The following is a 27,197-nucleotide window of genomic DNA, read 5'->3' on the forward strand; positions in this document are numbered from 1 at the left end:
CTGGAAAAATTACTGTGTGGTCACTCAACTCCATATTTTAAAAGGAACAGATTCAAATGCATGTCATCTTACTGTGGTGCTGTCTGGAAGAGAGAGCAAGTGCCTTCTACTTGGAGGAGCAGACAGACTCTTTCATGTTTGCTTCAGTCATCTGAAAGCCGGGGTACCAGGGCAGCGACCATTTCAGATCTGGCAGCAATTAAAGAAGCTTTTCATCCTCTCATGTTCACCTACACTGTACAAGCCTTACAGAGACAGTATAGCACAGAAAACTAGACATATCATAACAAGAGTGAGAATTTGAACATTGACATGCCTCTGAGTCTGGAGGTAAGTGCTAATGCAAGTTTTTTTTAAAAATTCAAATAAATTATGCAGATTCTAACCTTTGTCAGGTTGACAGTTTATATTTGAATTTTCCTTCATTCAAAAAAACCCCATTGTTTTAGTAAACTTATTGTGACAGCAATTGACACAAAGGGTTCTCTAACCACTTCAAGGCCTCGATCCTTGCTTTATTCTGCATCTCCCATATCAGTGGTTGACTTTATATAAAATTATTGCTTATTGTTTATTCCGATAAATGATAAATGAGCTGATGTTTTCAGAAAACACTCCCTGGAGCCCTTCAGTGCTGATTGTATAGTGTTGCATGTTACAATTCACCTGAGCATAATAGCAATTACCTTCATTGCACATGATAAGATTCTAATGGTAAGACAATACAACTACAATCTGCCCTGCAGTTTGTGCTTAACATAAAATCAGTATTTTCCAACCTCACATGAAAAGAAATATATTTGAAAGTACATATATAATAACAAAAGAACAGAGTCTTTCTGTGAGCGTATGCAGTGAAGAAGAGGGAATGATTTCAGAGTGAATGCTTCACCCTTTCCTGCCTCCCTTTAATCCTCCCTGTCATTGGGGTTACTGATGTGAAACAAGACTGACTGACAGCTTCCTTCAAGCATGTGAGGGTGTCTCATTTGGAACAAATGTTCACAAAACAGAAGCGCAAACATGCCCCCTTTGGCCTTCATGATGGTTCCAGCTAGCTGGGACCAGGCCGCTCCACCATTTTGGGCCACACAGTCACGGTTCTCTTCTATTTTGCACAGCTGGTCAAAAAGCTGACAAGCCAAAAAGTGATTTTATTAACCCTATTCAACTGCAATTCATAATGCACTTTAAATTAAAATATAATTTGTTTGGAAATCACATTGTTTTGTCACGAAAGTTTTGCTGTACATTTATTTGGCAGGCATATGCAATTTGAATAATTGAATTGGGGAACACATGTAATATAAAGCACAAAATAGCTGAAAATTCAGTTTGTTCAGAAACTGGTTATTACTGTGGTATTTACAAACGGTGCATATATCCTGTAATAATAATAATACATTCTCCCCTCACACTGAATAGCTTTTTATGCCCCTGCACCTGTGTGTACGATGGGCGTGAGTTTGGCAGTTAAGGAGTAATCAAAAAGTCAGGACAGTGCTGAATCACGGCATGTCAAATTCAATTCCAGAAATTCTATAACTGGAGATGGAAATACACTTGCGGGGCAGTTTCAAAGGAGGTTAGTTTGAAAGGAATACATTTGGTTTGCTTTCATTTTGGCCAATCAAAATGACCCCCCCCCCCCCCCCACCATTTAATAGCACAGCGTTTATGAATTAGCTGTGTGATATATCTCATCATTTGTGATATAATTATCTGGGAGTTGCAAAGTCTCAACACTGTCAGGAAAAGGGGTACGGTATGGGTTTGTGTTTGTTCTCTAAGGTACGATTCTTAATGTTCCCTCAATAGGTCAAATTGTGTACCACAGAATATTAATTTAAAAGGGTAAAGGCTACAATGGTCATACCTTTGAGGATACTGCCCCACTGACAAGCCATTGTACCCGTATAGGTACAATCTTTCCACATTTTTTCTATGGTATAAAAGACACACCATTAGTGAGGGGACACTGAAAGAGGAACAGCAGTGTGCCAATGAGCAGACGGCTTCTGACTTCCCATTTATGCTTTTAGCACGTTTAATTAACAAATGCCTGAAGCAATGCATAAAACGAGCATGTTATTCTGCTCGAACAGAAAAGGATCCTTATTTTACCGTGGACAATATATCCACATAATAAAGTTGTTCTTGTTTTCCCAGTGAATTGATAAATGTGGAAATGCATGGACCGTGGCATCCCGCTATCAACATCTGAAGGTCACAATGCACTTTGATGGACAAAGGCCCCCCAAAGTGTGCATGCTGAATGAGGGCCGTGTTTTTCATAGGGGAAGGCTCACCCTTTTGCACTGATTTGTGCCTTTTGTTTTCGATATCGATGAATAACCCTACAAGCCATTCGGCTTTTGTATGAAATGAATGCAGTTTTCATTGGGAATTGTGTTGCCCCATTTGTAAGATTTTATTGTTTGAACATCAAACATATGATAGACAAGTTTAAAGACATACACCACATTTCCAAATATATGTGGACACCCCTTCTAATTAGTAGTTTAGTGTAAGCGGGGGCTCGAACCCAGGCTTTCCTGTGTAGGAGTCAAGTGCTTCACCACTACACCATGGCAGGAATTGGATTCCAAATGCAGAGAATGAGTCACAGGCAAAAGTGCAATTTCCAGAGTTTACTGAGGGAAAGGTTCAGACTAACAATAAAAATGTAGAAAACAAAAACAAGCAAGGTCTCTTGTAGACGGAAGAAACTCAAAAGCAGGCTTGGTCAGGGTCAGAACACACGGGGAACTTCTCTGGACTGAGCAAGGAACTAAGAAAAACAGGCAACTTAAATACACCATTTAACAAGACACAGGTGACAACACTAATTGGTAACAAAGCACAGAAACAACACATTACACATGATGGGTGAACAACAGAGAGCTAAGTGTCCTGAGGACCCCTCATGGTCCGGAGGGGAATAGCAACCAGAATCATGACAGGTAACAAAGCACAGAAACAACACATTACACATGATGGGTGAACAACAAAGAACCAAGTGTCCTGAGGACCCCTCATGGTCCGGAGGGGAATAGCAACCAGAATCATGACAGTTTTGGCTATTTCAGCCACACCCATTGCTAATAGGTACATAAAATAGAGCATACAGCTATGTTATCTCCATTGACTAACATTGGCAGTAGAATGGGTTGTACTGAAGAGTTCAGTGACTTTCAACGTCGCACTGTCATAGGATGCCACCTTTCCAACAGGTCAGTTTGTCAAATTTCTGCCCTGCTAGAGCTGCCTCAGTCAACTGTAAGTGCTTTTATTGTGAAGTGGAAATGTATAGGAGCAACGTCAGCTCAGCCGTGAAGCCAAGAGCTTCAATAAATGGGTTTCCATGGCTGAGCAGCCATACACAAGATCACTATGTGCAATGAAAAGCCTCGGCTGGAGTGCTATAAAGCACACTGCCATTGGACTCTAGAGCAGTGGAAATATGTTCTGTGGAGTGATGAATCATGCTTCACTATCTGGCAGTCTGACAGACGATTATGGGTTGCATAATGCCAAATGTACGAATATTTACAACTGTGTGCAGGAGGAATAATGGCCTGGGGCTGTTTTTTTATGGTTATTACATTTTAAGGGGGATTTTGACCAGTGAAAATGCAAATGTGTGGCAAATGACTTTGGAAAATAACAAGTCACAATGCCTGGTGAGCAAAAAGTTAATTTAAAGCCATGCTAGTATGTGAAGTTGCTGGGTAACTTTTTCAAACTGATCAATCAAGACATTGACAGCTAACGGCTGCTAGCTATAAGAGGTAGTATCCGCACAACGGGAGCCAGCTAAGTTGATTATGGAGGAAATAGTCTACCATATTGATACAAAGAGTTAACGTTAGGTTGTACTATTGACAGTGCAAACAAGTGACATACAGTGACACTGTGGTTCCATCAGAAACTTACTTTCACTTTGAGATGCCTTGGAGAAGACAGATAAAGCTAGCGTGTCTCTGGTCTCATCGCATCAAGTTTCCCAGGCAACAACACAGCAGTTGATTCATGTTTCGGAACAGCGCCCCGCAGAGGCTCCAAATCTCAAATGATTCCTGAATTCCAGCCCACCAGGCCTGATTTGCCTGACAGGCAAATGAAAACCAACTCTTGGATTACAATTGTTTGTTTTTAAATCCGATGCTGATGGCTGATTGTGCAAATTGTTAGTTTATCAGCAGATACTGATCATGGGCTGATATATCGGTGCATCCTTACTGTTATGCTGTTGATTTTCACCATTATATGTAAATATATTTCTGATGTTTTTAAGAATGGCATTTTCCTATGATAAAATGTTACAATTATAAGTGTTTAATACCTTTAAATGGCTTTAGTTTCTTTGGGAGAATAAATCAGCCTTGGTGGCTACATCCTGTAAACATCCTGTGAGGGAGGGGAAGTGTGAAGACCAGACGCGACCAAACAGGGGATCTATAAGTTACCAAAGGGGCACTCCAGTAACCACTGAGTCTCGTGAGAGACGAAATAAGAAGGGGGTGCTATACTCCTAAGGGACGTATCCCAAAAAATGAATAAACCCCTAAACGGGTAACTGAGGAAGAAGGTGTATCTAAAGAAAATAAACGAACAGGGAAAAGAAAAGGAAAAACGACTTCGACCCGAAGCAGAGAGAAAGAAAATGTCTTTTCAAATAACAAACAGAAGAAGTTCTGAGGCCAACTAAAACCAGGGGGGAAACTGGTTAGTAAGAGGCAGAAAGGTTTGTGCCCCAACGGCGACACAATAACCCCTTAAAACCACCAGCCTCAGAATCTGGACATATACCGTCCTAATACCTTTCTCCAAAAAAAACAAACAAACTGAAGTCAGAATTCTTTTAAATTTCTTTGTTCTTAAAATCCTTACACCTTCCTCAGAAATACGACAGGGAACTGGCTAGAGCAAAACACGTTACACTCAAGCACCGTTCCACTGCCTACTGACGCTTTAAATACCCAGCCACAGGTGTGGCTGGTAATCAGCGGAAGATGTGAGCAACCCACAGGTGAAACAGATCAGAGGTAACCCTGCAGGAATGCATGGAATGTTCAAGCAGGAACAATCCTCCCACAGGAACCAAAAATAACGATTAGCCGAGTGGCTAATCTGCAAGCTCGAACTAATCGTCCCCACACACCAAAATAACGATTAGCCGAGTGGCTAATCGGAATGCTAACCACTGAGCCGGTGCAGGCACAGAAAAATGATCTACCTGCACAGAAACCGTGACAGTACCCCCCCTCTAAGGACCGGCCCCAGACGGGCCCTCGGACCCACGAGAGCGGAAATCCCGGATCAGTTCAGGATCCAATATGTCCCTAGAGGGAACCCAACAACGCTCCTCCGGACCATAACCCTCCCAGTCAATGAGAAATTGTACCCTACGGCCCACGCGCCTCTCGGCCAGAATGCGACGCACCGTATAAACTGGTTCCCCATCCACGAGTCTAGGCGGAGGTGGGGGTTTGTCCACAGGGGCCAACGCGCTTACTAGAACTGGCTTAAGACGAGAGACATGAAAGGTAGGATGAATTCTCATGGACCGGGGCAGCTGTAGGCGAACCGTGACCGGGTTAATTCTCCGAAGGATCTTAAATGGACCAATAAAACGAGGAGCGAGTTTACGAGACTCCACTCGTAGAGGGAGATCACGAGTAGAAAGCCAGACACGCTGACCCACCCGATAGGAGGGCGCCGGTCTGCGGTGTCTATCGGCAAGCCTCTTTTGACTGGCTGACGAGCGTAGAAGTGAAGTACGAACTCTCCTCCAGGTGGACCGACACCGCTTGACAAATGTCTCTGCGGAGGGCACCTCGATGTTCTTCTCCAATTCTGGGAAGAGTGGAGGTTGATAACCACATTGGGCCTCAAACGGTGAGGTCCCCGTCGACGCGTTACGTAGCGTATTGTGCGCATACTCTGCCCACACGAGTTGACGGCTCCAGGAGGTCGGATTGGAAGAGACCAGACAGCGGAGTGTGTTTTCCAACGTCTGATTTGTGCGTTCCGTCTGTCCATTGGTCTCCGGGTGAAACCCTGATGAGAGACTGACCGACGCCCCCAGAAGCGAACAGAATGCTCGCCAAAAACGCGCGGTAAACTGCGGGCCACGATCCGATACTACGTCTTGAGGTAATCCGTGTAATCGGAAGACGTGGTTAATAACTAACCGGGCGGTCTCCAAAGCCGACGGAAGTTTAGGCAACGCTATAAAATGAGCCGCCTTCGAGAATCTATCCACGACGACTAAGATGGCAGTGTTGCCATCAGAGGGTGGCAGCCCAGTGATAAAGTCCAGCGCTATGTGACTCCAAGGGCGACTAGGAACGGGCAAGGGACGTAAAAGACCCGACGGTGGAATGCGAGAACCCTTGTTCCGAGCGCAAACCGAGCAGGCCGAAACATACTCCCGCACATCCCTCTCCATGCCAGGCCACCAAAATCGCCGGGATAAAAAATCCTTGAATCTGTGGACACCCGGATGACAAGTCAGATGCGTGGAATGTCCCCAACGCAACACCTGGGCGCGTACCCTAGCAGGGACAAAGAGACAGTTAGGAGGACCTCCACCCGGATCCGGCTCAGACCTTTGAGCCTTCCGGACCACTGACTCGATCCTCCACATAGCAGGAGCTACAATCAGAGTGGAGGGAACAATGGGTTCTGGGGAGCGATTGTCATCTGATTGGTCATAGATTCTAGACAGGGCGTCAGGTTTGATATTTTTTGAACCCGGATGATAAGAATAAAATTAAATCGGGCAAAAAACAGAGACCAGCGACCCTGCCGTGAATTCCGTCTCTTAGCGCTCTGAATAAACTCTAGGTTTTTATGATCTGTCCAGACCGTGAAAGGATGTTCCGCCCCCTCCAGCCAATGCCGCCACTCCTCCAGAGCCAGCTTGACTGCCAAAAGTTCACGATCCCCGACGTCATAATTCCTCTCCGCTGGGGAAAGGGACCGCGAGAAATATGCACACGGGTGCACCTTGTTATCTAACGGGGACCGTTGAGATAAAATGGCTCCCGCGCCAAGCTCAGAGGCATCCACCTCCACCACGAAAGGAAGTGCCGGGTTAGGCGTGATGAGAATGGGTTCAGAACAGAACATAGACTTTAAAACCCGGAAAGCCGCGTCGGCTTTGGGTGTCCAAGCAAAATGAACACTGGCCTCCTTCTTGGTCAGCACAGTGATCGGTGCGGCTACTGCACTAAAATTGCGAATGAAACGCCTGTAAAAGTTGGCGAATCCCAAAAACCGCTGCACCTGTTTAACCGATGTGGGTGGGGGCCAATTCTTAACCGCAGAGATTTTATCAGGATCCATTTTAATAGTACCCTCAGAAATGATAAACCCCAAAAAAGAGACAGATTTGGCATGGAATAGGCATTTCTCTGCCTTCACGAACAGTTTAGCCTCCAAAAGGCATTTCAAAACCTGCCTGACATGACTGACATGCTCAGCAGGAGTGTTGGAAAAGATTAAAATGTCATCTAAATAGACGAACACAAATCTCTCCAACATCTCCCTAAGAACATCATTGACTAAGGCCTGAAATACCGCCGGGGCGTTCGTGAGGCCGAATGGCATGACTAAGTATTCAAAATGCCCGTTATGCGTGTTAAATGCCGTTTTCCACTCGTCTCCCTCTCTTATTCGCACTAAATTATAGGCATTCCGAAGGTCAGGCTTGGTGAATATAGTCGCCCCCTGGAGACGTTCAAAAGCCGAATTCATAAGGGGTAAGGGGTAGCGGTTCTTGACCGTGATATTATTAAGCCCTCTGTAATCTATACAGGGTCGCAGACTCCCGTCCTTTTTCTTAACAAAAAAAAAACCTGCCCCCGCCGGCGAAGTGGAGGGTCGAATAAAACCATTGGCCAGGGACTCTTGAATATATTCCCTCATAGCCTCGCTCTCGGGAAGAGAAAGAATATAAGGAACCCCTTGGTGGGACCGAACCAGGAAACAATTCGATAGCGCAATCATACGTTCTGTGCGGAGGTAAAATCGTGGCCTCTTGCTTACTAAACACCTGCGCAAGATCTACATAATCGTTGGGGACATTGACTGGTAATGGAATAGTGACCGTACCCACTGTAACCAGATCCTCCATACTGGCGGAATAAGGATATTCCATTTCATCAGTCGTATCTTGTTCGCTATGGCTTTTAAAAGAACACCCCTCACCCGAGAATTCCTCTGTGGCGTAATCGCAAGGAGAGAAAGAGTCAAAACACGGATCCCAGACTAGGCTCTCCTCCCTACCTGAAGAGGGTGATGCCGCAAACTGACTGATGGGAGTAACGGTCTCCTCATCACAGTAATCAAAATTGGGCTGGGAACTAGAACCAACCCCAGGAGCCTGCGTAGTCTCCTGCTGACAGTGAGACACGCATTCCAAACCCCACTGAAGGATGGCCTCCCCAGTCCCACCCCAGTTGATGTAAGGTTTATGCCTAACCAACCAGGAATGCCCCAACACAAGGGGAAAGGTAGGCGATTCCACCAAAAAAAATCTGATACGCTCCACATGTTCCCCAAAAGGAACGCGCATCTGAATAAAAGCGGTGGTTCTTTCCACTAGGCCTGTGCCTAAGGGACGACCATCAAGCGCAGTAATCACCCGAGGCTGTGGCAATAGACGCACAGGTAATCCGCGTTTCTTTGCCCATTTTGTGTCAATAAAACAATCCACTGCGCCTGAATCTAAAAATGCGTTAGTGTTAATGATCTGTTTATTCCAGGAGAGTTCAACGGGGATACAGGTGCGAAAGGCTGATAACTCATGTCTCGCCGGTGGCTTACGCTTCACCGACGAGACTGATCTTTTGCCGCTAGCACTGGACAACTCTTTATGCGGTGCCCTATCTGTTTGCAATAGTTGCATATCTTGGTTCTTGATCGGAAATCAGAATCCCTGCGAACGTCCACACTGTCCACCTGCATAGGTTCTGACCTAATTCCCGAGTCTTGGGACCGAGTGGAGAAAATAGGCGTACCCAAGAGAGGTGCGACGTAAGGGGTCGTTCGACCTCTCCTTTCTTCCTTCTCTCTCTCTCGTTCCCTAACCCGGTGATCAATGCGGATAGCTCTCGCAACTAATGCCTCGAAAGTAGCGGGTGGCTCACTCGCAGCCAGTGCATCCCTGACTGGATCTGACAGGGCGTTGGTGAATAGTGTCATCAGCGGTAGTTCGGGCCAGCCTGATTCGCCGGCTAACGATCGGAAAGCTATGGAAAATTCTGAAACACTATTCCTTCCCTGCCGAAGACGGGTTAGCCTAGTGGCTGCCTCGCTGCCCGTAACATCATGGTCAAACACCCTTTCCATCTCCTCAATGAGGCGGTCTGAACTTGTCATTATGGGCGAGTTTGAACGAAAAAGTGGGTCAGCCCAGGCCAGGGCTTGACCCTTAAGGAGACTAACAATAAACGCCACCCTTGATTCGTCCGTAGCATATCGTGAAGGATGAGCTCGAAACTGTATAAAACATTGTGTTATGAACCCCCGGCATTTGCCGGATTCACCTTCGAACGGAGCAGGGAGCTGAAGTTTAGGTTCCTGATTATTTGTGAGTGCCGGTGTGTATGTCTGGGAAGGAAAGGATTGTGCTTGTATACTGGGAGCGCGAGCATCGAGTCTCCGAAGAAACTCAGTTTGGAAACGTCTTGTCTCCTCGCGTTCAAGGCGTCGCTCTTCCTCTACCCGGACCCGGTGTTCCTCGAAACCTCGCCTAAACTCCTCGGAAGCCACCTGCTGGCGACTCATAATCTCTAGCAGGCCGGTCAGAGTAGCTTCCTGGCGGCGTGACGCCTCCTCTTGTAGGGCCAAACGCTCGCACAGCTCTGCCTGTTGTGCAGTGGTGTTTATTTGTTGACTGTGCAACATTTGTAGACCCTCTGTATGGGCCGTCAGGACGGCTTGTTGAGCCGTAACAGCCTGATCCAGGCCGATGGTCGCTGGTACTTCCATGTGGCTTGAGTGTACTGTGAGGGAGGGGAAGTGTGAAGACCAGACGCGACCAAACAGGGGATCTATAAGTTACCAAAGGGGCACTCCAGTAACCACTGAGTCTCGTGAGAGACGAAATAAGAAGGGGGTGCTATACTCCTAAGGGACGTATCCCAAAAAATGAATAAACCCCTAAACGGGTAACTGAGGAAGAAGGAGTATCTAAAGAAAATAAACGAACAGGGAAAAGAAAAGGAAAAACGACTTCGACCCGAAGCAGAGAGAAAGAAAATGTCTTTTCAAATAACAAACAGAAGAAGTTCTGAGGCCAACTAAAACCAGGGGGGAAACTGGTTAGTAAGAGGCAGAAAGGTTTGTGCCCCAACGGCGACACAATAACCCCTTAAAACCACCAGCCTCAGAATCTGGACATATACCGTCCTAATACCTTTCTCCAAAAAAAACAAACAAACTGAAGTCAGAATTCTTTTAAATTTCTTTGTTCTTAAAATCCTTACACCTTCCTCAGAAATACGACAGGGAACTGGCTAGAGCAAAACACGTTACACTCAAGCACTGTTCCACTGCCTACTGACGCTTTAAATACCCAGCCACAGGTGTGGCTGGTAATCAGCGGAAGATGTGAGCAACCCACAGGTGAAACAGATCAGAGGTAACCCTGCAGGAATGCATGGAATGTTCAAGCAGGAACAATCCTCCCACAGGAACCAAAAATAACGATTAGCCGAGTGGCTAATCTGCAAGCTCGAACTAATCGTCCCCACACACCAAAATAACGATTAGCCGAGTGGCTAATCGGAATGCTAACCACTGAGCCGGTGCAGGCACAGAAAAATGATCTACCTGCACAGAAACCGTGACACATCCAGCAAAATTGTGATTTCAGCCGATCAGCTTAGAAGTATGGAAATACTTTACATATATAGCTTGTTAATATTTTAAGATTGTGAAAACTTCTTCGTGGATATAGTCTGCTGCTGCTTTTCCTGATGAAAAAATGAAAATTTAATGGCTGGTTTCAAAGGGATAGTGAGTTGGGTGTTAATGATGCCGGCTATCCTCTTGGATTTCTTTTAAAGAGACACTGCCCTATCCCAAGTGAGAAGGCATAAGTTCTAAAACTGTATCCAATAAATGTTAAATTGCTATGGAAATTATACATTTTAAGTCTTGTTGTTTCATGTATTTGACTCTCCTTTGAAGTGTGTGCTACCCCCACTGCCAGTCACTTCTTATCATTCCACAGTCTACCAGCTGTGATTGCATCAGAGAAATACACTTCATGATCATTACTTTTTAAAATATTAGAGCAGATCTGTAAACTGGAGTAATGGCAGCTTCTCCAGCTGATTGGCTGCTCCTTCTCCGGGTGAATTACAGGCCTTTTTAAAGTTTATCTCTGCTTTTCAAATGAGTTCCACCCCTAATATATATATATATATATATATGTGTGTGTGTGTGTGTGTGTGGGGGTGTGTGTGGGTGTATGGGTGTAGGCCAAACCATCTGTTTGGAGCATCAACTGGTTGGAACATCATTATATTAGAAGAAAGAGAGAACTGGTGAGTTTAGTAATTGCAAAGGGCCTGATAGGAGATGGAAGATCTCTGCAGTTGATGACTAAAGAATTCTCACCATAATAAAGACAACCACCACACACCTGTCCGACAGATCATACACTCTTCAAGAAGAGGGCCCGGTGACGACTGTCCACAGATGAACAGAACTACAGTGCCTATACTGCAAGATGCAAACCAGAGCCATTACAGTTTACTAAAAAGTACCTAAATGAGCTTGCAGAGCTCCTGAAAAAGGTCTTGTGGACAGATGAGACCAATATTCACTTGCATTTGATTAGAGTGATGACAAGAGCAAAGTTGGAAGCCAACAGGAACTGCCCAAGGTCCAAAGCACCCCCCTCATCTGTGAAACATGGTGGGGGTGTTGTAGTTTGGGCATGTATGGCTGCCACAGATACTGGCTCACCTATCCCCATTGATAATGTAACTGCTGTTAGCAGCATCAGAATGAATTCTGAAGTGTACAGAAGCATCTCATCTGCTCAGGCTCAACAAAATGCCAAAATTCCAAATTCATGTATAAAAAGTGCTATAATTTCTACATGGTGAAACCAAAGTTCATAAACATACCCTTAAAATCTGAGAATGCACACTTAAACTAATCCCGCCATTTTATTCCACTCTCAGGGACCACACACAATGGAGTTAGCCCTCATTGACTGGGACCACTTCCTTCAGCACTAGCGCTTGCTACAATTTGTCCATTTCTGACTGCAGTAAAAACTATTTATCAATACACAGAAGATGTAGTCTCTGTGCCAAAAAAATTAGGATGAGCACTCCTCCAGAAGCTCTATTCAGCTACTATACAATCCTCAGCCACCAGAGTAGCCAGGAACTACAGAGAACCCTCCCACTGGTGCCCCAGCCAAATTTTAATTGATGTTCTAACCCTGTAGTGGTCAAATGGGTTAGGCTGCTAATTGCACTTCTGGCCCCGCTGGTTTGAGGGGCAGCATTGCTAGGATGCTCCAGCCCACTCATCTGCTGCTAACCTCCTAGATTCAGCCTGGCCATTTATTAGTGCACATACTACGATGTGCCAATCCCTGTGTCAAATACTAGAGTGAATATTCCTGTAGCATCCTCAAACAAACACATAATATATTATGCCACTAGTGCCATCCGTTATAAATTTGGATAACTGCAACAATCTTGAGTGCGAGTGCAGGCATGTCCCTGGGATCATCGGATGGACACTCTCTTCAAAACTGGTGCTTCGTTGAGTAATGCCCATCACTCCGAGAAGGCTCAACAGTGTGTTCCAGCATTCTAGAACCACCTCCCTCTACACCTCTAAAGGAATGTGATCCTGAGCGTCGTTACCACCTATGTTGCTGGTGACTTTGATTTCCACTCTCACTGTATGACTGCTTATCCCATTTTGCTGATAGTCCTGGTGTAGACTTGGACAGAAAGGCCTGTTGATATCTAATACTTGAATGCTTGGGAAGCAAAAAAAAAAAAAATCATGTGAGCAAAAAGAAAAAAAGAAATCTGCAGCTTCAAAGCCAGCGACATGAAAGTGAATGCTGAAGGACCCCGCATATCAATACCGGAATCGTTGAGGAATCGGATCGATGCGTAAGACACGTCATTATTTATTAAAAGGCCCTACCTTTGAACTGAACCAGAAGAGCTACCTGTAAATTTTAGTGAATCAATGACTCTTACAAAGGAAGCATACACAACAGTGTGAATCACACTTCAAAGCCAGCCAACACCAAAACATGAACCCCGGAATCAAAAGATTATTTATTTATTTATTTATTTTATGGCTTGCCTGCTGTTTGCCTGCACTTAATGTGTACAGTATTTCAGGACAGAAACAGATCTGGGAGGGATTGCACGATTGGCGATGTAAAATAAACTTTCTCACACTGGTATACTTATAAATATAGGCTCTTTTCGTGTACGTAAGCCATTAAACTGAATTAAGTTCCTAGGTGCCCTGCACAAAGACCTTAATCTGCTCTACAGGAATGCATTAAGATCTATTGTCATTTAAATGCTCTGCACATGATCTATGCCCTTACCAGGCTACTGAATTAGTTGCTGAGTTGTTGGTTGGTTGTGTTTGTTGGTTATTTACATCGAAGTTGCACTCATCAACCTCCAGGGGGTGCAACTTGTGCTTGATTCAGGCCTTTGCTATTCATTGTTTTTCACATAATGTCACTTCCTGTAATTGCCATCATATAAGGTCATACAGCAATGGCATTTTTACATAGTTCACTTGCACTAGGAAGAAAGAATGCAAGGAAAGGATGAGAGGATGGTGGAATCAGGGAAACGTGTATTAGGCAAATGGAACGTCCTTGCTCTTTCAAGCATCAGTTTGATGCCATGTCAATTACAGATTTGGCAGTTGGGAAGAGGTGGATCATTTATAAGCTTCCGTAAAGGAAGCACTCATATTTCTTTGCTCAAATGTCCTTCAGGTGCCTCCTAGGTCCTTCAAGGAGCAGTTAACAGGTTGGAATGTCTTTAACGATGGTGGACCACAACGATTTTTGGGTCAGGCAAGGACTGAGGAGGCAAGGATGGATAAAATAAGCAACTGAAATGAGTCCTGGGTTCGGAAGTAGGATGCTGGATCGTCTTTGAATTCAAAAGTGAATTTTCAAATTCCAAAAATGGGCAACACTAGTGTGTTGTCAGTTGCTGACTAGCCATTAGTGCTTTGGATCTCGGGAAGTTTCTTTTTGTCTCCACACTTGTCATAACTCTGACTGTAACCTGACCATCCTGTTTTTCTGGCTAACTAGTGGTTTGCATCTTGCAATGTAACCTCTGTAGCTCAGTTTGTGTCTTCTGTGGACAGTAGTAACTGACACATCCACGACTGCCTCTTGATCTGTCGGACATGTGTTTGGGGGTTTTCCTTCATCATGGTGAGTATTCTTTGGTCATTAACTGCAGATGGCTTCCTTGGCCGACCAGGATAACTGTGATAACTGGGCTCCCCAGTGTTCTCTTTTTTCACTAGATGTGAAAAGCTCTCTTACACCTGCACTAAAGAAAGCAACTGAACATACCTGATTAATTGGAGTGTATAAAAATACCCTTCAATAAAAGCTGAGAATCTGTCCTTAAAGAAATATGCCTTCGTCCGAAACATTATGATGCTTATTGTACCAGATGGGAATGAACCATACACACATAGAAGTCACAGCTCAAGGTAAAAAAAGGCAGCATTGAACCATTGTAACCTATTAACACAACCCCCCTCCCCCTAGTAACTCCACTATAAATCATGGTCACAACAATAGTACTTTTGAGCTTAAGAAAATGATTAAGGAAAATTGCAAGCAGCCATTTTATAGATCCTATGGTAAATGGTGGTTTTTGGGTAATAAACAGGACTGTTTTTTTCAGGATCTCAAATTTATTGCCAAATTCTGCCATTGACCACAGGTTTTATAGAGCCATGCGTATACTCCCTGAGGGGAAGTGCTCATGGATCCCAGCAAAAACAGATGAGCCAATCGAATGGCGATGAGGAGGAATGTGTCCCGTGACCTGGTCCTGTTGTGATGAAGTCCTCTATCATTATTGACAGTCAATGGACTCTGTTTACTGCACAATATTACTTTCCATTGCTCATTCATTGTGCAGTATTTCTAAGCCTATTTAAACAGTCGCCAGGTAACATGCCTTTAATTGTGATAACCCCATTCTAAACTAACAATTATGGGTAAAGTCAGCAAGGCTGATTTTTGTTAATGCAAAAATATCAGTTTTAAAATGTCCTGTGCACTGCATTCAAAGATAGGGAAATACAGTTTTTCAACATTTTCCACAACATATTCTCCTTTGTAACTCACATCTGCATGTAAATATGCAATTACACACTATCTTCTTTGTTTGTAGGTTTCACATCCATCATTGCATCACATTATTGTCAATTACTGTTTGCTCGATTTCACATTACATGTTTCTGTATAATTTGAGCAAGCAGGTACTTCTGGGAATATGAATCTTTGCAGTGGTAGTTTCTTTTTTTTGCAATAAAGTAGGGGAATAACACACGCTATTTATTGCTGCACATGTGATAATGTACATAATTACTCTGATGCCTGTCTGTTCAAACACTGTTGGTTTCCTCTGACTGATTGGTTCAGAGCATGTGTGGAGTGTGGCACACTGAGGCATGATGGGACACATTGGGACTTTGCTGCATTCTGCTGTCCACCTCACAGAGACAGAGAGAGATGAAGGTATGATGCCATGAAGACACAATGCCATGTGACATTGCATGGCAAGGCTGTTACAATTATTTGTACACTGTAAAAAGATTGGCTGTAAATTTACAGTAAATTACTGGCTACTAGTTGCAGTATTTTTTACAGCAAACTTCATAGTAACTTACTGTAACATATTCACAGTACAGTGCTGTGAAAAAAGTATTTGCCCCCTTCCTGATTGGTCATATTAGACAAAGGGAAACTGAGTAAACACAAAAAGTATTTTTTAAATTATGATTTTATTATATTTTATTATCATTTATTTTATGAGAGCATCTGATCTCCCCACCCCCAAAGTAAAAGACATTTGTAGCCCTTTTTTGAAGAGTCTAAAGAGCTTTCTGTTAAGCAACATTTTAAAATGATTTTGAGATCTGCTAGACTGGCCTCTTTTTCCTGTACATGTCTTCTTTTTGGGATCAAAAATATCTGTCCAAGCAGGATTTATAAATTCATAAAAATGTGAAAGCTTTGCTCATTTCATAGACTGTATATAAACAAGTGAGTAGCCTTGTATTACAGTCATAGTGCCCACCCGCCCTTGTCCTCTTTTTTGAAATCCAATAAATGGTCACCCTAGGTCAGCAAACTCAGAGAATTCCATTAAACTTAACCCATAAACCCATAAATGGATAACAATTCTGCGATTCCCAACTCCACCGATCATGAGCCTACAGAGTTTTTAGGTTTAAAGCAGCCAGATGTGCCAGTTCTCTGGAGGCACATTAACATTCACAGGGGATTTGATCCAAATTACTGCTGGTTACATCACCAAACAGGGACAGTGGCCTGAGCGTACAGTGCGAAGCCTTGTGACCGCAGACATTAATCCGGAGTGATGCTTTCCACTTGCAACTGCTGAACTCTGCAGAAACATCTGGAATCAAATCAAAGCCACGACCCACCCATTCTAATTCTGGAGCAAGAAACCACTGCATGAATGGTGCAGCAATTTATATCTGATGTGTGCTTTCTGCCTCATGGAAACCTAAATGGGTTCGCCATATTTTGCTGTGAAGAACAAGAAGCAAGGAATGCGATGAGCATGGATTCATGAAGCAAAAATAAAAAATGCTAAATAAAACAACGACAATAAATGTGCAGAAAAAGAAGCAAAATTCTTGTGAATCGCTCACATGCACTAGAACTTTATGAACCTTTCAGTAATTAACTTCTCTTTTCAGATCTTTAAGCATCTTCACAGCACCTTCGCTTAATGCTTCTCAATGTACAAAACTTCAGCCTTATCTGTAATCGGGCAACGTATCTCATATGTATCTCTCTGTATTTTCACAATGCAGTAAACCTTTAATAGCTAAACTGTGTCCTGCAACACCATCGTTTTAGATTTGAAACCAGATCTTTGTAAGCTTTTTACTGAGTATTTGTTAAATGGAAATAAAAAACAGCATCAGCTGGTCATTTATAAGAACAGAGCGCTCCCACTTTGAACATGATAGATATGTTTTTGGAAGACAAAACGCTGTTTTAAACAATGCTGTGGTTATTGACATTTAACTCTGGACTGCGTGATTTAAGACGGCAGGTACACATAATCTCGTTTATCTTCTCTGCCTCCTCTACCTTCCTGAGCTGCAAGTAAGTGCTTTGATGTAATCTTCTGTTGGCTTATTGTAATTGAATCAAACCGTGGCAGAGAAATTCACTGAGCAGCTATACCCACATAATTGTGTGTATATGCTTTCATGTGAAATCAAGTTTTGAGTTTGGCGGTCTCTGACCTGACGTTACAAACAAGCTGATCACCTGCCGGATATCACAAAAAAATAATAAAAATAAATAAAACGTGAAATATAATTTAAAAAATAAAGACAGAAAATACCCAGGTCAGCATATTGTGGAACTACAGGGCCTGAAATTCCTACAAATTTCCTCTCTGCAGAAACATCCTAGCTTGGGCTGGTACAACTCGAACCCCTTTTCAACTCAGAGGACTTAAAAGGTCAAAAGAGCACCCAATAAGCTTCTCTGTTGTGTCTTTTTTTTTCTTGGGGGGCTAACAAACTGAGGCTTTGTCCTATGGGGCCACCCCTGCTGTGCGCTGCCACGGGGACTGGGGCTCTGACTACCAAGACCTGCCGTCAGGCTCTAAACAGGACCTGCTTTAATTTACCCTTTGACCTCTGCTCCAAAAGGAACCGAGCAGGAGAAAGAAAGGGAAAAGAGAGAGATATGTGATACACCAGGCCACTATGTGAAACTCCAGAGCTGTGAGACACGGACCTCAAAACTGCACTGTGTGCAAGAATGAAGGAGACCATTGTACACCACCATCATGCTGCCCCCGCCCCCACCCCCTTCCCCCCACCACCGCCTCTTTATTTCCACCAAAGGCAATATCTGTGTACATATGCGCATATGGATTTAGAAAATGGGATTTGAGCAATTGAATCCATTATTTATCTAATTACGCTGACCGGAGTCATAACTTCCCCCAGGGCGTGAGCATTATTTTATCCTGTTCCTTAACCGGGACATGCAAAATCAAAACAGTGCGATGAATCCTGCTTAGAACGCCATGCCATTTTAACAACTTTTTTTTCTTGCTGGAGGACATCGGAAAGAGAAGCATTTATACTTTTTTGTTTTATTGTTTTCATCATTTACCAGATTCCTTTTGTATAACTAATCCTGTCCACTGACTAAACAATGTGTTTACCCGAGTATCCTCAAACTTTTAAACAAGAATAAATGCAATACTCTCATTGAGAAAATGTATCAAATGTTTAATTAAAGTGTTATTGGCCAAAACATTAACATATAAATACTGATATAAATAAATGCAGATTTACAATTTCATTTCACTGTGCTTTTTTATACAAAAGAATAGATCGCTAGTTACAAAAATGAATCCTTAGCCCTGCTGTTCATGGAGAAGCAATGAACTAGAAGATAATGAAGATAGTTTTGTACATTGCAAGGTTTGAGTCTTTAATGGAGTGCCTGTGGTCACTAAAAATGTTACCGAAAGAAGAAAAGGAACACTGGGCATCAACACTGTTGACAGATGCTGTCAAACATCTGATAAACATCTGTTACAACTGATAAAGATGTAAATATTGAATCCAGGGAATTCCAGAATCTGTATACATTGTTGCACTTTGTTTATCCCAGCATTTGGTGATATAGATAAAATGCTTGAGCCTATATAGATCACACTGTATGCTACATTAAGGTTGACATTTACCATCCAGGTCTGCTGAAAAATACGGAATCATGGGAATGAAAAACAAAGCAAAAAACAGGGAAATAACTGGCAAAATGCCAATGGAATCCACGACACCCGCGACTTCTGTGACAAACACCTTGCCATCCTAATAATCATGAGCTGTTATTCCAATATCTTAAAGTTAAAGGACATTCGTCATTATTCAATGTTGGGTGAAATTTGTTCTTAGAACAATGATGAATTCCAGAGTAAAAGATTGTGTCTTTAAATAATTAACATTGTAATACAGTTTCTGCTATTCACAATTTTAGCTATTTGGCAGGCACTTTTAGTAAAAATGTCTTACAAAAGTGCATTGGACATGGTAAGAAAACACCACTGGAGCTAGTGATATGCAAAGTTAAGGTGCATGATTCACGATCTCTGAAATGAGGGAAAGAAAGTTTTATTTAGAAACATAGAGGTGTAGTTTGGAAAGGTGAGTTTTTAGACATTTAAAATGAAGACAGCCAATGAATTTGCTTTCCAGACTGACTGGAGAAGGCCATTCCACCATTAGGGAATGAGGACAGAGAAGAGCCAGCGACACGAGATCCAGCTTCTGGGTGCTAGAAGAGATGGAACAGCCAGCTGCCTAGAAGATGCACAACAGAAAGGTCTGGTTGGAGTGTATGGCATAATCATTGCCTGGACATAGGAAGGACCAGTGCTGTTCACAGCTTGGTATGCCATTGTGTGAGAGATTTGATCTGGTTGAAGACCAGGCGGGCAGCATTTTGGACATGTTGCAGTTGCATGATAGCACAGGCTGGTAAACTGGCCAACAAGATAATACAGTCGTCCAGACGAGAGGTAAGGAGGGCTTGTACAAGTAGCTGTGTAGCCGCCTGTGTGAACAAGGGATGGATCCTTGTGATGTTGTCCCAGAGAGTGTCCCAAAGAGTTCAGCTGGTCATCCAAGGTGACACCATGATTCATATCTTAGCAGGAGGGATGTACTATGATTACATCAATCAGCAAAAACCCCTTCGCCAGGGGAACAGGTCTTCTGCCTTCTTCAGGTTCAGCTTCAGGTGGTGGGAGGACATCGAGATTGCAGTGTCAGCCAGACGTGCTTACTTCATGTACAGCATTGTACAGAACATCCCAAACTGCACAGCACCCACCAAAGTATCTACTACTTAAGTGTTAGGTTTGCTAAAATACTCAAAATATTTTTATTTGACTGCATGAACACTGAATGAAAAGTATCAGTTGGTGGCTTTATGTGTTTTAGAATGCGTGCTCATGTAAAAAACACCAACAATTACCGGTAACTCCAAGTTGGGGAATAAACAAGAAAGCATATTCAATGTGTTTATCTACAACCTCATATAACATAAAAAATATATCAAATATAACTGTCTATATATGTCTATGCTTCATTTATTTGTATTAATAATAACATATATAAATATTTTCTGTGGGCAGCTTGGCAGTTCACTCAGTAAAAAGCACCCTTTGCGGCATGAATGAGGACCACAACTGAATCCTGCCCTCACTGGCCACAGACTGTCACCTTTTATTTCTAAATATGTACTATACATCCTTTAACCTTTTATTCATTGTTCTATTTCAAATCCAGTGTGCTGGAGTACAGAAACAACCAAAATTATGTCACGGTCACAATACTTTTGCTTTTAACTGCAAATAGAAGGCTGTGTATTATACATGCGCCTACTTTAATGTATTAAAATAAGTCATGGGTTATGTTTTTGTTTGTTTTTGAATGATTCATAGGTTGAACAATTTCATTTTAAAAAGACAAAATTGGATTTTTTTTTTTTTGTATTCCATAAAAGCATCTGAAACTATTCACAGTCAGCCTTGTGATTATCTTCAGTTCACTGATGTCTGTAATCACACCTCGCGATACATCGGATGGAGCCCTAATCAACAATATTTGAGGTTTTTCACAGCAGAAAATTTAAAGCGCACAACTGGGGGGGGGGAGTAAACAAGTCATAAAAAGAGGAAATGAACGAGCCGTGCTTCTCGGACGGACGTCGCGTTCCCATGGCTTCGTCCCTGATAGAAAGGAATTGATTGACTCGGAGATGGCCCGCGCAGCCTATCAATCTGACAGGGGTTCTGGGAGGAGGCCCTGGATATGGAGGGGGACCCCCCCCATTGTTTCAGGGCTGTGACACTCAGTTCTTGACCTTGGCGACTGGGGCGGCGACGTTGCGCCAGGGGTGGGAGGGAGCGGGGAGGGGGGGGGGTTGAGCACGGAGACCGGGGGCTTGGGTGCTCAATATTTGAGATCGAGGCTTTTAAGCAGAGAGGTCAGGGGTCAGCGTTAAAGCTTGGGAGTATTAATGAGTGACCTTGGTAAAAGGGGTGGGGGGCAGAAAGCTTTAAAGCCTGAGAGAGCAGAGAGGCTGGGCTGAGATCTGCGTCTCGCTGATAACGGCCCCATTGCGGGGAATGCATCCATCACCGGGGTGCTGAACCGGAGCCCTGGACCCGTCCCCCTGCTGTGTGTGCGTGGACGTGTGTGTGTGTGTGTGCGTGGACGTGTGTGTGTGTGTGCGAGAGAGAGAGAGAGATTCTCTGCTGTGTTTGTGCTTGTATTTGTAATTGTGTGTATGTTTATGTGTGTCTACAAGTAATTGTTTGTTTGATACTACATTTTTTAAGGAGTCTGTGTGTGCATACACGTGTGTGTATGTGTGAGTGTGTTTGTGTGTGCATTCTTGAGGGTGTAAGTGCATGTATGATGAATTGTGTTTGTGTGATATGGTTTTTGAGTGTGATGTATCTGGGGTGTATCTGAATCCAAATACCATATTCACAAATGCAGTTGTATTGAAATATTTTGTATTACGCAGGGTCACTTCAGAATGTCCCATAACAAATATGTACAACACGTATTACAGTATCCTGTAACTTTAACTTAAGCCAAGTAAAAGCCGGACAGAATATTCAAACTGAATGTGATTATATTACTTCCAAAATGCATGACTGAAAACTACATTTTTGAGTTTGAAATTATCTTTCAGTAGAACTGACCCTTGGGTTTTCATGGCCCAAAACAAGAACATTGTTGTGCCCTCAGAGTGCTCAAACATAAACTGTTAAATGACATTAAAAAAATGAAAAAATATTAAGTTGAATTGTGTGGCCCAAATAAGTGTTTATGCCAGTGGCCAGCTCAGTTTTTAAGTATGCATCTCTCACTCACAATGCATACACACAAACTTAAAAAAGTCTGAGCTCAGTCATGTAATAACAGCATGTAGAATGTGAAGATCAGTGTTTTTACTTTTTTTTTTTTTTTAGTAAATCTGTCACTTGAGGAGATACAGGCTCATTTATTGTTCAATCAAATAGAGTATACTGTTGGTTATGTGAAAGGTTACCTTTAGCCAGCTGGGCCCCAGGTAATTGTCTGTAATAGCTAAACACCCATGAGAGCAGTATAATGACAATAAAACAATGGTAATTTCTTGCAGACAATAAAACACGTTTTTAATTAACTCCTTAACACACCAAGATACCTTTATTAAGAGTGCTAGAAGCAGTTTAAGCTGAACTGGGTTGTCAGAAGCCATCTTCCAGCCTGAAAACCGCCACACACCTTTCAACATCCCCTCACTGATGTTGTGTCTTTTGGCACAGACCATGTCTAGCTTGCTATACATACAAAAACAGAGGGAGTGAGATACTGTGACAGACTGCCAGCTCAGTTATATTGATATGTGTTTGACTAATTGATTGCTAACAAATATAAATTTGGCAGGTGTCAGCAACTCTAAAGTCGGTAGTGTTTCGCTGCCCACTTTTACTTACATATACTTTTATCTTGAACCGTCCACATCCAGTACAAACATGTGTGGGAGGGAACAGTAGTAGAAGATAGCTTGCATGTATGCCTAGCCAGCCAACAGTGTCCTGCTAGATAGCTTGCAATGTCCTGATATTGCTTTTTTTCTGACTGGACTCAGAAGATAAAATATTTCATCCATATATTTCAAATATTTCTGTCTAGTGTGGCTAGAGATAGAACTAGTGTCAGATAGACTATTATGAAATACAGTTGAATAATGACAAATTATTTACAACATCTATTGTTTGTGCTCTTTGTAAAAGATTTTTTTTTAAATTACCGGCTATCAGTGTTAGTGTTATGAGTGCATGACCCCAGGTTGTGTGTGTCTGTGGACAGTTTATTTTATTTTACGATTGGAATGCACCTGTGTGTGTGTGTGTGCGTGTGCGTGCGTGTGTGTGTGTGTGTGTGTGTGTATGTGTGCGTGCACGTGGATGGTGATTGGTTGCTAAGCTTTCTCTTATTCAGCAGGTGCAAGACAGTATATTGGGTGCTCAACATTCATCTCATGGGAAGAAGTATCTGCCCCCATAAAGGGCATCATTCATGTACAAAGCCAGTGCACTGGAGGTCCGTGTGGATGAGTGGAACAGAAGATGTATTTTGGTGGATAGAGAGACTCCAGAGGCTGGGGATGCAGACACTATAATATATGAGGTAATCCTCCCAGCTGATCAGGATTCAAACCAATTATTAAATGGCCTGTTTTTAAAAACCTGATGTTGGTATTAAACCTTTGTTGGCCTTTTGATGGCTTTGATGACCACCAATCAGATGACCACCAAACAATTTGCCTGAAACAGTGCACTTTATGCACTTGTAAGAATGACTCTAAGTATGCTGAAAGTCAGTGGAGGAAAATGCAAACACTGGATTAGACATTGTTGACAACTACACTGAAACACATTTAGCAGATACTCTAACATTTTACTTACAATCCATTTACACAGCTGGCTATTAACCTAAATGAGTCATGAGATGTCCTTGTTCAAAGATACAACAACAGTGTTCCACTTGGGAATTGAGTCCACAACCTCAGAGTTACACACATAGTTCTCTAACCGCAAAGCTAACTCCCTCTTCCTCTCCATTCTGTCTATATAACCCTCTGTGTTCTTTATTTCCTGTGTTCTCAACTTCTTTCCTCCCATCATTCCTCATTCTTTGCTTGTCATTTTGTTCACCGCTATCTGCATTCTTCACTCTCTGGGTTCCCCCCTCTTTGTATTCTTTTCCCTCTGTGTTCTTTCACACTGCCTTTAACTGTATCTCTAACGGCTTACTTGTTCACTCATTCCATATATAGTGGGTAGATACCCAGTACACTAAACAGAAAACGAAACATTTTTGGAAAATCCGTTTTTTTTTCCATTATCTTGCTAACCAGTGAATATGTGTTGCCAGTTAGTGTCATTTGTTATTGACATGGTGACAAAAACAATAAACTATTTTTATTTTTAAACTATTTTCAGAATAAACAGGCAAACTTGTAAAGAAAGATATGTCTCTTTTTCCATAGAAGTTCCGTTTTACAACTATTGTTCATGTAATGTTATCAGATTTGGTTTCCCCAGTGGGACGAAGTCATAAGTTTCATCGTAAGTGGATGGGTGAAAGCCGAATTCAGACACCAACTTCCCTGTGATATTATTTTGTAATATCAGATGCAATACCTCTTAAAACATGTAACTTTAGTCTACCTCACGATATGCAATGCAGGAAGAACTGTTGCTCAAACACAATGTATGACAGCTATCTTTAGAGGCTAAATAGCTTGTGGCTAGCTAACTTGTGCACAAGCTCATATTTAAAGGCGGCTTGACAGTTTAGTAAAACCTTTGTTTCCTGTAACATTACTGAAGAATAACACAAATGTTCTTTCAAACTAAAATGTCAAAAGATATCATCTTAGCACAATTGTCATTAGCTGACTAGTTAATATTACACTTTTTCCATACTAGTGTCTGGATTGGTTTCAGTGCACTGCATCGGGGAAGAATTTTGATAAAACTCACAAGACACACTAGAAAATGTCTGACACCCTAGATAGTCCACTACATAGGGAATTAGTGGACCATTTGAGACATAGCCTGTTTGCCTAACCCTCTGTGTTCTTCACTCTGTGAGCACTGTGCTTGTTATTCCATGTGTTATTCCCTTCTTCACGCTCTTCATTTTGTTCTCCAGTCTCTGTTATCCTCTTTTTATTCTTCCAACTCTCTGTTCTTCACTATCTTGTCTCGATGTTCTTCACTCAGAATGTAGCACGCTACCGTGCTGACCCTGGTGCCCTCATCTTTGTTTTTTCGTTGGAGGTGCGTCTCCCATTTCTCTGCCCTCGGGCTCATCATTTTCCCAACTCTTTCAGATGGCTCCTGTGCCTGCTCCAGAGGGATGCTTCTTGTGCCTTTTAAAATAGAATAATGGATGCATAATTCATGGGATGACACAAGAGGTGCTCGTTAAACTTTACATGGTAAATGGTGAAGACGGGCACTTGTTAAATGTGTTCCCCTAGTCGCAAATGTCTCGATGTGGCCACAGTAAAAGCAAAGCTTAGTGAAATAGCGTGTGAATCGCGTTGATTTGTCAGAACTAGTCATCGTGTGGAATTTCCAAAGTCCCATAATCTTTCCTACTCTTTGCAATAAGTGCTGTGAGATCTTTAAGGACCACTGTAAGTGAGGACCTTGATTTAATGTACCATACAAATGGTGGCTTCTCTTACAGTAAAGTGTCCCATTCAGCACACCCGTGCTTTTATTTTCTGTACTGTTGGCAGTCTTATATGTGCCCATCAACACCAGCATCAGCAGTAACTTGATTTACCAAGTTTACAGTCCAAGTATTAACAAGGCGTCCGCCTGCTAATTAATCTCTGCACTGGAAAGAGAAACAGAAGAGTTAGAGAAGAAAATCACCAAATCGTAATCACTGTTGCCTTTCAGGCGGTTGAAAAAGAGTTTTACACTGAACTATAGTACATACTGTAAATGTAGCAATAATATAAATAGGGTTAGATTTGGTCCATTGTTCAGTGCATGCACCCAGGTCAGATAAGGAGTATCTGAAATGCACTGACAACAGGTATTGTATTATCTATACTGCAACTAATTCATACTTAGACAGAATAAAATATATTTGGTCTATTTAATTCTGTAATACCTTTATTTTATAACGGAAGCTTACAGTAATTAAAATATACTGTATGAATATATTAAATATGACTAAATGGGTTCAATTTGAGACACTCCTCTAAAAGTAGTTTCCATTATCAATGGACTATGTTTGTAATTTGATTTGAATTTTGAAAATCTATCAAATGTTTTAGTAAGTCAGTAAATAAAGCAAAAGATAGTGAAAAGGTTTATCGCTTTAGTCAACACCAAGTGACAGATGCTGTAGATTAACTGAAGAACATAAAGCATCCTCAATACAGGAAAATAAAGCATTTGTCTGAAGAATGGATTTTATTTTGATTCTGTATGCAAACAGAGAGAAGAAATGCCCTCTGGGTAAATCATTTTATGTGCTTTACTTCCTCCGTAGTTGCCTCAGATTGTTCAGATCCTAATCATACAACATTTAACTCCCCCTGTGTGATCCGATAAAAGGAAACAGCTGGTGAAATATAGACAGGTAGAGCGAGCCCTTTGGGGTTGCCAGGCAGAGGGGTTGAATACAGAAATCACTCAGGGGGGGGAAACAGGGAGCTGTCGTTACAGCACTCAACACATGGGGGGAATGCTCCGTGTTTTGCCTTCGCTCGCTCCCAAAGGCCCAAACCCCCCCAGTCTCATAAATATATAATTCCAGGACCGTTGACTATTTTCTGTTTTCATCAGCTGTCAGAAATGACCTAAATTCGCCATCTGAGACTGACCTAAATTCAGCAGTCAGATATGTTAATCCAGGTTTTACGTAATCACGTTGCCCCATTTCCAAATGCGAGCCGCACCGTGCTGTGGCCTGCGCTGAAAATAGCGCTCGCCCCGGCTAATTGAAACTGGGGATGAAGATATTTGCGTCCATAAATTAACCTTTCTCTTTTTGAAGTCTGGGAGCAATACCCCCACTCTTCCCCCACCCACGTCACCCTGTCAGTTACAGAAGAATTGAGACTTTAACAGCAAACATGATAGTCTGAAAATGCTAGCAAATTCTTCCCTCTCCAAAGGGAAAAATTTGAATATACTAGAGTTGGGGAAAAAAAACAGCAGAGAATGACTCTTTTCTTTGGTCATTTGACTGTCATTCTGGGATTTCATAAAATCTTAATGCCAGCTCACACCAGGGGATTTGGCGGT

Source organism: Anguilla anguilla, chromosome 1, assembly GCF_013347855.1.
Source record: "Anguilla anguilla isolate fAngAng1 chromosome 1, fAngAng1.pri, whole genome shotgun sequence".
Classification (NCBI taxonomy): domain Eukaryota; kingdom Metazoa; phylum Chordata; class Actinopteri; order Anguilliformes; family Anguillidae; genus Anguilla; species Anguilla anguilla.